Genomic DNA, 14067 nt, shown 5'->3' with positions numbered 1-14067 from the left:
TTGCGCCCGGAAAATTAGCGCCCTACCCCAAAAAGAAAAAAAAAATGCGCTCACTATATATTTGCACCGGTATGTTTGCGCCCTACAATTCAACTTGTTTTTGTATCGTGTAAAGTAAGCTTCCCTTCACACCTGAAACAGGCTTGGGACTGTCAGAAAAGTGAACCAAACCTGTTGTTCCTTTTCTTGGCGTACTGAGAAGCTCAAGCAGAAAACTCTTTCCCTTGTCATTTCTTTATTATTATTATTATTATTATTATTATTATTATTATTATTATTATTATTATTATTACTAATAATAATAATAATATTATTATTATTCCTTGATAATATTATGTAGGAAACTGTTCTTTGTCATCGTTTGTTATTCTTTACAGAGAAATTATTTCGTTTGTCATCCTTATTACTGCGTGTTAACATTGCTTCCTCGTTTTCACTGCAATTTTTAAATATAGGCTAGACTTCTCAGACATTGAACAATATCTTTGTGCAAGCTTGTTTTGTATCTATGAAGTATTTTTTCAACTCTGTTGTCAAGTTGTACATATACCTTTTTTCCCTTTTTTGCCTTCAATGCAAAGCACTGTACTCAGCTTCCTGTTTCGGTGCTTTTAAAAGCACAAAGAAATTCGAATGGAAGTTAACTCTGCTCTTGAACTTGTTGTTCCACCCCTCAATGGCATTATTTGTTCGATTCTGTTCACTTTCGCTGTTTCAGACATCGATCGGCACATTCACAATTTCCATCCACTCGTTCACAAAGTAATCCATAGATGCAGTAACTTGATAAACTTCTATTGACACATTACTCTGTATTGTTAGCCAACTATCTTCAATGTCCTTCGTTCAGCAAAAGTAAGCTTGAATTCCCGTCCATTCTGTTTTTCCTCGGTTAACACGATGTTTTGTCTTGAATCCGGGTCTCGAAGATCTCTTCGCTCTTGCCACCTCACATAGTTCATGTTGCACTTATCTTTCTTCCTCTCTCACACAGCCAAGTTGTTGTCTCAGTACTCTGCTTCTCCCAGGGCCGTACTGCTACCCAGGGTCCCACCAGGAAAGTACTTTCTAGGGGGCCCAAGCCTCTCCCCGACAATAAAAGGAGTCTTGGAGTGTCACTTGGATCAAGTATACTGAAAAGTCTTAAAATACAGATTTAAAACTTTAAGGCAGTAATTTCTCCCCTGACACTGACTGATCTGACGTAATGCCCAATCTTCCATTCTTCTCTTGCAACTGTACAATCATCTGCACAAGTTCGATTACTTCATATTCCCCCCTAAAATAACAATGCCGCACTTCTGCCATAAACCTGCCATAGGCACCCCTGGTGCTTATACAAATACATATATGAAGCATCAGAAGTAATTTATACTTTATACAAATTCAACATTTCTCCACCGTCCTATATTAACAGCAGAATCATTGCTAGGGGGATGTGCGAGCGAGGCCGAGGCTGATAGCAAGAGGGTCCCGAACGAGAAAGGAAAAGTGTTGGAAATGAATAAACGATGCGTCGCTCAAAAAAAAAAAAAAAAAAAAAGTATTGGCACCCTATTAAATCAATATTGTTGTGGGATTGCAAAGGAAAGATTTGTTAAAAAAAAAAAAAAAAAATCTTCCTCGCTTCTTTTGCAACCCAAACGCTTCAATAAGTCTGTCAGCTTTTACTTAAGAGTGTTATTATATGTGATTTGTTAATGACGATGTGATATAGAAGGCTGCAAGCTGCTGTTTGCGCGAGAATATTAAAAATAAAGGTAAACAAGGGTAATAACATTTTCGAACTTGCAGCAGCTGTAGAATAGTGGTTTAAGGGGTCAGAACTTGACCTATCAAATGCTTCCAATTTGGAGGAATTTATTAGGATGATTTCACCATCAATTACTTGTATCGCCAGAATTTTTTTGTGCATACGTATCAAGTTGTGATATTTTTCTCTCTCTACATACATACAATCATATACACACATTATATATATATATTACCGGTTTATATTAACATATGTGTGTATGTGTTAGTATATTTTCAAAATGTTAATAATAAGTAGTCTTAAATTCAGAACTTTCATTCATTAACAAATTAAGTAATTACTATAATTTCAGATATGTAGTAGCCAAACTACATTTGGATTTTAAAGAGAAACATTAAATATATTCATCATCTCCATCGAATAATATTGAGAAATTCACAAAGAAGGCTCCTTCTGAATTTCCGTTACATTTCACAAAATATTTTTTATCACACAACAATCGAAATTAAATACAGTAAAAGCTCCTTATTCGCGCTTCCTTCATTCGCGTTTTCACTATTCGCGGATTAAAAAAATGCGACCCAATTCCTATATTCGCGGCTAAAGATTTCTTTATTCGCGGATCTAATCAGTACATACATAATAATAAAAAGGATTCCAATAGGTATCCAACCCAATATCCTTTGTAAACGCCTTTGTAAACGTATGTTAATACTATACTCCACAATGCTGTATATGTTAACATACATTTGTCCACGGTAACTTATATACATTTTGATAGCGGTTTTGCATCTAGTTTCAACAGCTCTCTGCTTTATGTGTTTTGCTGTAGCAACACCGCACGTGCCTCACTACGAACCTTTGACTGCATATTCACAGTACTTCATATTCCGAACTTCATTATTGGGCAGCATCCGTATGTGGCGGTTATGCAACCACACACAGCAGGTATACAAGTGTCCACCATTTTGTATCCATTTGAGTTATCGTCTTGATACAAGGAAGTACTGTTAACAGGTGAGGAAGTCGTCCATTCATACCCCTTTCGAGCCATCTTCACTCGGCAGATTATCCGGGAATCCTTATGCTCCTGTGGTGAATCCCTTCCGCAGGCATTGCAAGATTATGAAACATGCATGTTTAACCAGAGCAGGTATCACTTCGCTGGTGAGTTTTCAAACCGCACCGTCTACGTTGAATAGTTTCTGAAATATACGCATTTGAAGATTCATTTCCCACGGTTTCGGCGCGTTATATCTCCGACACAACGCGTTTCCGGACCCATGTTTACTGAGCTTTTTTGTTTCTTCGTATGTGAGGATTTACCTCCCGAAGTTTGTCGGTGGAATTTTTTGACACCCAGTATATATATATATGTGTGTGTGTGTATGTATGCGAGTTAGTGTATTTTTAATATGTTAATTAATAATAAGTAACATTAGAATTTTCATTAATTTAGAAATTAGTATAATTTCAAACACACATAGTAGCCAAACTGTATTTTGGAATTAAGTACAAACATTAAACGTATTCTTCATCTCCATCGATCAATATTAAGAAATTCGCAACGAAGGCTCCTTCTGAATTTCCGTTACATTTTACAATTTCTTTCACCGTAAAACAATTGAAATTATTGAAATTATAAAAGTTTACAATTATTATCGAACGTTTTAAAAGCACATACTTTCTAATGAATTGAAATTTCATTTCTTATCGATAGTATGAAACGTTTTTGTTCTCCAAGTGGATTTGTATACAACCAAAGAAATTTTTTTAAGTTTAACAAAAAGCACAAAATAAGACTTTTGAAAACAACTCTTACACATAATGATCGCTTTGGGTTGTTGCAAAAAAAAAAAAAAAAAAAAAAAAACGGTGTGTAGGGGCGCCGAATTTTACTTCGCCCTGGGCGCCGGAAACTCGAGCTACGGCTCTGGAAGTAGGGCTAGTTGGAGTAAATCTGCCAATAATAGTAAAAGACGTTCCATGATGGAAAATTCATTGTCCACCCACGTGAATTCGTCTAGTCTTTGTGGAGAGAGACATGAACGCCGTTGGAAGTGAAGGGTAATATATATAAAAAAGAAATTTTCCTGCTTCCCACGATGAGAGTTTGGTCTCGGCCGAGTCTGCTGCAGTGTCTCGTAATCAATATCGAATGCGCCAACAGAACGGAGCGGAGCTGTTTGACCCAAATAGGCAAACCACGCACACTAAAGGGGATGAATTACGTTGTGGCATGTCACCGGAAGGGCAAAAAGGTAACCTTGTGGCGGAGATGACTTCCTAAAAATAGACTGAACATGGTTCTGAAAACTTTTAGTTTAGACCATAAAAAGCTTTTGAAATCATTATGTCAGAACCGTTAAAACTTTATTTCGTCGATAAAAATGAAATTCAATGTTGAAGACTGAGATTTACAATACACTTCATTTACGTCAAAAGTACATATATGGCACGTGTTTTAATTATGAAGGTAATAACTATTTCGAAATGAATTCGCCGAAATGGTCACCTGGAAAACCATGCAAAATAAAATTCTTAAAAACTTTCTGGTTCTTTAATATTATTATCACAATAATAATAATAATAATAATAATAATAATTGATAAACTTGTTGAACCGCTAAGTATTGTGTTTTAAAGGAAATAAAAGTAATCATTCTATTAATCCCTTTTGGACAAAGTGACTTGATTTCCTTTTTATGGTTGGATTTGACACCTCATTGATTATGAATAGATTAACGAAAAAGATAACACTACGGAGTAGTAAATTCCTGTTGAAACTTAGAGCGCTGATCGAAGTTATACAATATTATTTGCTGATTATTTATAAGCATCTCCTGAGGCCCCTTGGGATGGTCATTAGTAGGGACCGGATTTTAAGATGCAAAAATGTGGTAGGAAAAAGGGAATAAAAGGTGCTGAAAAATCATTCAAAAAGGTGGAAAGAAGGTGCTAATACGATATTTTTATTAAGTGCTATAGTATACAGTTACGTGAACATTCTTTATTCATTACACCAGCAAATATTGTTAAAAACTTGGCTTTAAACATTTGACATAAATTGCAAAATTGTTTTATTTATTCTCATAAACTTGTACAACATTCAACATTCTTGTAAAATTGTGGTTAAAACCAACTCGATATTTTTAAAAAAGAGAACTAATTTAGCAATATTGTAGCTTGAGAAGCCTTTCCCCTAACAGCATAATTACATAGCAGGCATATGCCTATCATGTTCTCTCAGGTACATGGAAATATGTCCAGTATGTGCCTTATGTACACTCATGTCCAAAATGGTTGTTGCATATCTATAACTGTCTCCTTGTAAGAATATAATTTGATAATGATTGTGCAGGGTACTTTTAATACTGATGCTATGTTTATAATCGGGAAATGTATATTTTTGCCAAATTTCATAGGAAAAGAATTATAAATAAGAAAATTAGAACGAGTAAAAGAAAATATTGCTAAATGAACAAGAAAGTTTCATTTTCGTTTTATTATTCTTATTTACTGTTCTTTTTACATGAAATTTGCCACATACATGTCTTTGCCGATTTTACACATATTAACATTATAAGAAATGCTGGCGAATTCGTTATCAAATTATATTCCTACAATAACACATTTATAGACATACAACAATGATTTTGGACATGAGTGTACCTCTGAGAGAGGTGATAGTGACAGTCTATGTCCGCCCCTAGGCACATGCCTGACATGTACCTGGTAGCGTGCCTAATATGTTCCAAGTATGTTCCCCATGCCGTAAGCGTCAATGAACTACAAAATTACTCCCCAAAATATGTTAAATTGCGTATGCGTATATCAGTAATGTTTATTTCATGGACTCATTTCATGTGAGACTCATTATTTCGTGGTTCTTACATATTCACTTTCAAATGATCGGCGACAGTTGCCGTCTAATAAAGTTGATGCGTTTATTGGTTCTAGTACAAAATCGTTTAGAAAAAGAAGCAACAAATGCATCAAATGTGCAAGATGAATTTAGAACACCTAAATGGCGAATGCCTAGCACATCTTGTGTTGTTAGGGTATCTGAAACAATATGTACCTAAATGACGTACCTAGAACATGACAGATATATGTCCCAAGTGACGACATTAAATCAAATAACTGTTAGAGTGCGAAACTGAGCTAGGTATATAAATGCTATATTTGTGATACATAGTTGCAAATATCAATTAGGTGTAACAAGTACCTAAAACTGTAGGTAGCTGAAGTACATACTTAGCACATGAATAATATCATATGTGTCAAGTGTCGGGTACCTAAAAAGTAGCTGGGACACCTAAATGGCAAATGCCTAGCACATCTTGTGCTGTTAGGGTCCATACTACTGGGTTTTCAGAAACTGGTTATACTTGATTATGCAGAACATTTTTGTGATTTCGAATGTTAATTTCTGTCGTTTGGAGTTCAAGTAATCCTTTAACATTGCTCAACATCAATGGAAACCAGTGATGCATACCTTATAAGCACATGGACATGAAGTTCAGTTGACGTTGCAAAGGTTTATACGTCCAGATTGCTTCGCAAATTTTGTACAAATTTGTCCCTAGCAAATCCGTCAAGATTGTCTAAATTTACGGAATATTATGTACAAACCTGATTGAAATTAAAACATATTGTTCTGTCCAAATTTAAAAAGAAATAAAAAAGTGACAATAAAGGTGCTGAAGGCTAAAAGAAGTTTAAAAAAGGGGGAAATTTTATTAATTTTGCAAAAAAGGTGCAACATTCACGAAAACGGTGCAACAAAATGCCTTCATTTCAGTTAGTTTTATGCCCGGAAATACATATTTTGAACTTTGGTTATTTAACAACTACATTTTTAGAAAAGGTGCTGCACCTTAAAATCCGTTCTAGGGATTACACTAACTCAACGATGACGACTCGATCGCTGGGAAGGGGCACGGTGACTCAGTGCTAAAGCGCTTATCTCTGTGTGGAGTCTGTGGTTCGATCCCCGGCCAAGTTTGTAGCGGACAACAGGGTTTTCTCGGAGTACTTTCGTTTCCTTCTAATTTCTTAGTCCACTAATTCTTCCACCATCATTCACTTGCTTTAACCCCACAATCACAACGTGGGGTCACCGGCGACCCAAGTTCATATAAGATGCTTTCTGCGCCTGTGCCGTTGTGAGAGTGAAACACAATATTTCGTTTAGCTTCTGTTCAGAGCATGAAATTGAAAGTGCATTCTACATTGTTGTGTTAGTGCGATAATTTCTGTGATCTTTTGAGTGTTGGGGGTCATATATGACCCCACGTGATTGAAGATTTTTTTTTCTTTTGAACAGCCATTTAGCAAAGTATATTCTAATGAGCAAATTTTTTAGAAATTGTGAAATCAAGAAGGTATTCGAGTCAGGAAGACATTGCATGCATTTTAGATGAATCAGATCAGGATATGTCCAATGTTAATGAACTGGTAAGTGAAAATGAGGATAATGAGAAACAAAATGAAAAAGAAAATGAATTTGAAGCTGTTGCTAATAATGATGATGTTGTAGACTTGTTATAACGGAAAGTGATTTATGGGAAGACTGACAGTAAGTGGTACACTAAACCGTTCCACCAAAAATCTACTAGAACCTTGAAGAAAAACGTCGTTATTACGTATGCTACACTATCTATTATATAAAAGAGAACGCACAAATCCTTTGTTAGCTCATCACGCTAATACGGCTGAACCAATTTCTTTCATTTTTGGGGGGTTATTAGGATTTGGACCCTAGATGGTTTTTATCATATCACTTTAATTTTTAATTACCAGTGTATTGAGATAATTGACCATTCAAGTGTCCATAACGTACAAATCCTTTGTTAGTTCATCATAGGTATAAAAATAAACGTATTTATATGCAACCCGCATGACCGTGTCACTCGGCGGGTTAACATAAATGACAGGCGATATAATGTTAACATTTACTGCAATCTACTATGGTTTTTATCATATCACTTGAAAGCGAAAAAGTAAAAATTATCTAAGTAACAAAGTTTATTGCGTTCCGGGGTGACCGCAGCGAAGCGGGGCGGGTTATCATAAATGACAGGCGATATAATGTTAACATTTACTGCAATCTTCTATGGTTTTTATCATATCACTTGAAAGCGAAAAAGTAAAAATTATCTAAGTAACAACGTTTATTGCGTTCCGGGGTGACCGCAGCGAAGCGGGGTGAACGCTGCTAGTCTTGTATAATCAACGAAGAAACAAATTATATTCACAAACATAAAATGTATAAAATGATACACCTAAGATGTATAAGATGGTGTAACTTAACAAACCTAACATCACCTAACCTAACCTCACGAACATTACCTTAGCTAACCTAGTCTAACCTTATCTAACCTAACCTAACCTAACCTAACACAACTACTCTCCAGATTCGGGTCGTATATGACCCCACGTTGTATATGTCATAATGAAAGCATGTTATGATTGTATTGTTAATCATAGTCTCTCTCAGCGTAAGAGCCATTTAATTGTGGGACGTTAACTGAAAGATTTAATATCATTTCAATTTTTTCGATCGCTAGAAATTTTAAAAATAACGTTAAAATAATATAACAATCCATTAGGTCGTTAGATGCAGAAATATCAACCAGAAATAATCTGTACTTGATAAACTGTTGAAAATAGATATGAATGCAATGTTAATATTGCATTGGCCATAAATTGTGTGTGTGTGTGTGTGTGTGTGTGTGTAGATGTTTCAGTCTTGTAGATATAAAGTTGTAGATGGGCTATACTGTTTCACTCAGTATAGGATCTTGCTGGTTATGACTTGTATTACAAAGCGAGAGAAAAAATCGGGAATTACATTAAAGCATTTAAAGGTTTTGATAATTTTTGAAACTGCTTTAGCGTGGCTCCATAATCTCCATGAATGTAGCGACAGTTACGATCAACTGAAAGTGTCAAAATCTACCTATATAAATAAAAATGAAAGTGACTATGTTTGTGACTTAATAACTTGTGAATCACCTGATCGATCTCAATCAAATTTTCAACATAGATGAGGTTCGAGCCTGGGATAGTTTTTATAATTTCACTTTGACGTACAATTAAGGAAGTGGAAGATAAAATAAAACTGATAGAAAATGACCGATATTAATGTCGAATCCATAGTTTTCGGGGCCGCTAAGATGAACAGTGACACTTCCGATGCCGGTTAAATCCAAATTTAGTCCACAATAGTAATATTTAATTTTTATTTCAGGGAACATTATACTATTTATTTTTAAAATTTTAACCCAGAGAAGCGGGTAATTGATGCAGTACTTATTAAAATTATCATTATATTGGCATAACATTAATGACAAAATATTGATTTTTTTTTTTTTGGCTTGAGACTGACAAAGTAGTCGGAACACCAAGTTATTCGCAACTGTTTTGGAGTATTTAAAATCATTGTTAATTATTCTTTCGTGAACTTTCTTTAACCCTTATTTATCTAGTACTGCTCTTATATACCGTATATGAGGTATCAGGATCATATACATCGTCAATTTCACCAGATATAAATCCAGCATTAATTCATCTTTTGAACATTGGCCAAAACTCTCAGGCATTTTCTAAAATCACCAGCAACTTCGTATTTCTGAACGATTCTCCCAATCCTCTCATCCGTCTGTATGTATATCCTTTTCCTTTTGATTCCTTTTTGGTTATATTGTAATCTGATAAACATTATATTCGTGCTTTTTGCTTCCAACTTGAGGCAGGAAATAACCTTGAGTCTTCGGATTGGGTCAAGCATTTATCAAGTAATGAATTTATTTTATTATTCCATCCTTCTATAGCATGATTAGTCCTATATCTCCGGTGGTACCAAATCCATATATCCACAGGAGTATTTTAGATTTCCACCCATTGTTGTATAAGAAAATAATCCAGGATTTTTCTAGCAGGAGCTTCAAAAATGAAATCTTCGTCCCACAGCTATGCCGGCTAGGCTAAAGGAGACGGTGATGATGAGAAATGAATGAAATGGTGGAATGAAATAAGTGGGAGGAAACAGAAGAACCCCGAGGAAATTTACACACACGGTATTTGTCCACCATAAAGTTCACTTGGCGCGAGCTGGGATCGAACCAGAGACCCCATGAACCAGAGGTGAATGCTCAACCAGAGAGCCACAGGGTTGTTTTGTTTAAAACAAAATATATAAAACAAATGATTAAAGCTTGTTTTAAACAATTGATTTTGTTTAAAACAAATTTTATATACATTTTAAACATTTTGTTTCAAACACGTGTATTTTTTAAACATATGTTTATTTTTATATTATTTTATTTTTGTAAAAAAAAAAAATCTGCCAGAGAAAGAAAATGGCCAAAAAGTGCTTCCAGGGAGGTGCTAGAGGGGACACAGCCCCCTCTAAATTATATTTTGCCCCCTTAAAAATACGCTGAAGAGAATTTTCAAATCGACACAAAACCCGTGAAATTCTTTCTAATTACCAAATTAAATTGAACTTTGCGAATTCTACCCATTTATATGTAAAATTATATGTTTCTTTGCTAGATGTACCAAACATCTTCAACTGCCTTTAGCCATTTCAAGAATTTGAAACCATGGCATGTTATTGCAACCGTGACAAGCATCCAAGAATATCAGGTGCACTTCCAAACAACAGTATCATAGTCCACAACGTTAGTTGTGAATATAAATAAACTGTAATGTCTCTCTTATTTTGGAAGGTAGAAAATTGAGTACAAACGTTCAATAAAACATGTACTTCTATTTTGTACTGATATAATCTAAAGTTGCTGTAACATAATTTTGTTCTAATGTTTAAAAAATAAATACTTCAATTTTAATTAATATGAAACAAAGTACCTCGCAGAGCTCGTATTAAGCACACAAAAATGAAACAAAAAATTGTGTTCTATTATACATATATAATAATGTTCTCTCTTAAGTTTTTCTATTAATAAATGGAAGTGCTCTGGTCTCAGTATTTTTCTCATCATTCTTAGGAGTTAATACAAACAAAAAGCTACAGTAAAGGCTTACGAGAAATTAATAATTTGTAAAACAATAATACAAAATAGCCCTTACCGCTGGTCTAGTGATTAGAGCGCGCCAGAGTTGGCGTGGTCAATGAAAACTTGACCCAAGACCCACTGACCCACCACCCACTCTGACTCACCACCCGCGGTTACCCACTCTGACCCACCATCCACAGTGACCCACACTACCCAACCACCCATGGTGACCCACTCTGACCTGCTCTGACTCACCAAAATCCATCGTCATCAACTCTGAACACGATCCACGGCCTCTTCTGAACTGACTAAAGAGTTTACACTTGTAATAAAACAAGACTGTGAAATTGTCACTAATCGGAGTTTGAATTTCTAGTCAATCGCTCAAGCATCACTCTGTTACATACAATAACGGTGGATCTGACCTTTACGATATAAAATGGTAAAGTGTTTGTCAGTGAGGAAATTGAAGCAGTTCGAGGTGGGGGGAAATTAGTGTGTGCCTAAAATATAGTTGTACTGAGAGAGTATTCTTGAAAGTGTTAATTTCTGAACGCATTTCAAAATAAACTTCTATTCGCAGGAAAATACCCCTGTACAATATTGAAAAAGTTATGGTTTCTCAGTTCACAGTATCTTTCTCACAAAAAACTTGAAAAATAAGTTTTTCATAGTTTATAAAGGTGCTCGGGTACCCTATGTAAGAGCATCTCCATAAAGTATGCTCATAATTGTAATTTGTGTAATCACTAAAACACAACGTTAAATTTAAGTTACAAATATGCATAATTGCAATTATTATGAATATTTATTCAAAGTAGTTTATTTACCTAAAGCAAAGAAGGGACTTACTAAAAATTAAGTACAAAGTTGAATAACATAAATAAGCCATTAGTAATACAAGTATACATTTTCCATAACGCGTAATTTTCCACCTTAAAACAATTCTGAAATCGGATTTATTTTCTGTTGGTAATTTTTTCGCGGTAAATCATCCGCAGCGGAATGATGACCATCCTTCAGCCAAGAAATAACTAGCTCGTCTACTTTGAGCCTGTCTAGCGGTGGGCCATTAACATTGATGAACAACAAGTTAGACAATGTTTGAGCACTTAGTCTATTTCTAATATCAGTCATCTGTAAATTCATAAGGGGAAATCCCCGTTCGCACTCCGTCGTGGAAATTGATACAGAAGGCTGTTTCATCCTTATGGTAGCAATTTGTAGTCCCCACCAGAGGCGCTAGTTTCACGTCAGCATAGTGCCGCATCCAGTACGGAGTAGCCAGACAGTTGCGCAGAGACGCGTGTGATCAGAATGCCGCCGAAAATCGACCCTTTTTGGGAGGGCTACATCGTAGCACTTTCTGATATAGGCCACAACTATAGCCGAATAAGAACACAGTGCAAGAAGAAAGGTTTCACAGTGTCTGATAAGGGAATTAATGCAGCCATCCATCGCAATGGAAACCCAGAGCAAACCATTGCCATGCGTCGCCAAAAGGGGCAAAACAAGCAACCGGCTCCACAACGTAGTCAAGACGTCATTGCCAAGGTCCGCCGGTTTGTGACCCAGGAGAATCCACTCAACCAACGTGACATAGTGAGGCTTGTTGGACGGTCAACTGCAACTGTACACCGAATAATACGCAACAATTTGGGACTCAGAAGTGCACACAAGCGGTGGGTCCATGTTCTGAAGCCAACGCACATCGGAGAACGGCGTGTGGCATGCGAAAGGCTGTATGAAGGTTACCTGGCAGGTGACAAATGGCGTTATGTGATCACCTTAGATGAAGTATGGGTCTATTTGACAGGATCCCAGCAGATGCATGCAATTTACTACCGCCGCAGTGATGGAACCGATCATGCAAAGTGGGTTTGCTTCTGCAAGGAGAGTTTTCCAAAGGGATTTATGGTAGTGACGGGTTTCTGTGCAAAAGGAAAGCTTCCGATGCACCGTGTGTCATCAAATGTTAAGGTGAATGCAGCGTATTATATCGAGCATGTACTGGATCCCATATATCGCCAACATGCCACCCCGGCTTTGTATAGCAATGCCACTGATAGTGTTCATCCACCAGGACAAGGCCAGCAGCCATACTTCCAAACGAACGGTGGCCTACATGACACGTATGGAACAGGAGACAGGTGTAAAGGCTATCCCATTTCGAGACATCCTCGTCAAGTCGGCAGATGCATCCCTATGGACTTCTGTGCTTTCGGCGTCCTCAAACGGAACATCAATAAGCGTCGTCCGACTACACTTGGTGGCCTTTGGAAAGTGTGCAAGAAGTGTGCGAAATTGGATCAGGCAGTGCTCAATAGAGGTCTCCTTCAGTGGAAACTACGATGTCGTGCAATCGTTCACCAACGGGACTCTCCCATCGAACATGATCGCTGGTGGAAACGGGGTTTTACGCCCTAGTGCACGGGTCTGTAATTCACTACCATAAGGCTGAAACAGCCTTCTGTGATATTTCTACCCGATTTCTGCAACTCCTCATCGACAATCTACTTGTTAGACTTAAGTCTGATAACGATTTTTCTTTTTCAGTTTTGAAATACTCAGCAAGAAGTATCATCTCTCTATCACCATGCAACATCTTTTACACATCGACCATGTCAGTTGGCAATGTCGACTCATCAGAACAGAAACTTCATCTACCACGCCTTTGATAGGGAATCTTGTGAATAAATTATGATTTAAAGCCTGGTAAACTGACGATTTATTTGTTTATAAATTTAATTTTTGTAATCACACATGAAGGTTTGATACCATTACCAAGATCCTCCCCCGTCTAGAAAGCGAAAGGGAACGAGATTCCTGGAAAGTGTTCAGAGGTGAATGGGAATTTCCCTCCTTCTTCCCCTTCAATTACCCCACTAATGTTTGCCATGTACCAAATTACGATGAATTTCAATTAAATTATCATAGTATAATTATTTCCTTGTTGAATTATCAATACTTTTCGGTGGAAAAAAGGATTAAATTTGAAAGTTCCAAATCAAGGTAAGTACACCAATGTAAAGGGAAAAAAGTGTAAAATTTTCCATACAAGTATGCGTACAATCCAAACTTGAAATTTCCGTGTAATTAAGCTTACAGTACAAATGTTATGCCTATTTTTCTCACAAATTTATAGGTTGATTGCCCTGTGCTGTGAGAGCTTCATATAATAAACTTAAGCTTCAGCAATTGTTATAGTAGAAAGCAATGGATATATGAAGCCAAGCACTGTATTTTTTGTTTCTGATTTTTTTTCTGAAATAACATCGATTGTTTTAGA

At 36.3% G+C, this 14067-nt stretch overlaps 1 protein-coding gene across 1 annotated transcript in view; it reads left to right on the top strand.

Moving 5' to 3' along the window:
* Window positions 1-14067, top strand: part of LOC145686289 (uncharacterized) — a 310924-nt gene that overhangs the window by 61796 nt on the left and 235061 nt on the right. The gene's annotated exons all lie outside the window — the stretch shown is intronic.

This window comes from Thermobia domestica, chromosome 5, assembly GCF_964235325.1.
Source record: "Thermobia domestica chromosome 5, izTheDome1.hap1.1, whole genome shotgun sequence".
Classification (NCBI taxonomy): Eukaryota; Metazoa; Arthropoda; class Insecta; order Zygentoma; family Lepismatidae; genus Thermobia; species Thermobia domestica.
Note: the sequence above shows the minus strand (reverse complement) of the source record. Positions and strands in the feature narration are given on the sequence as shown.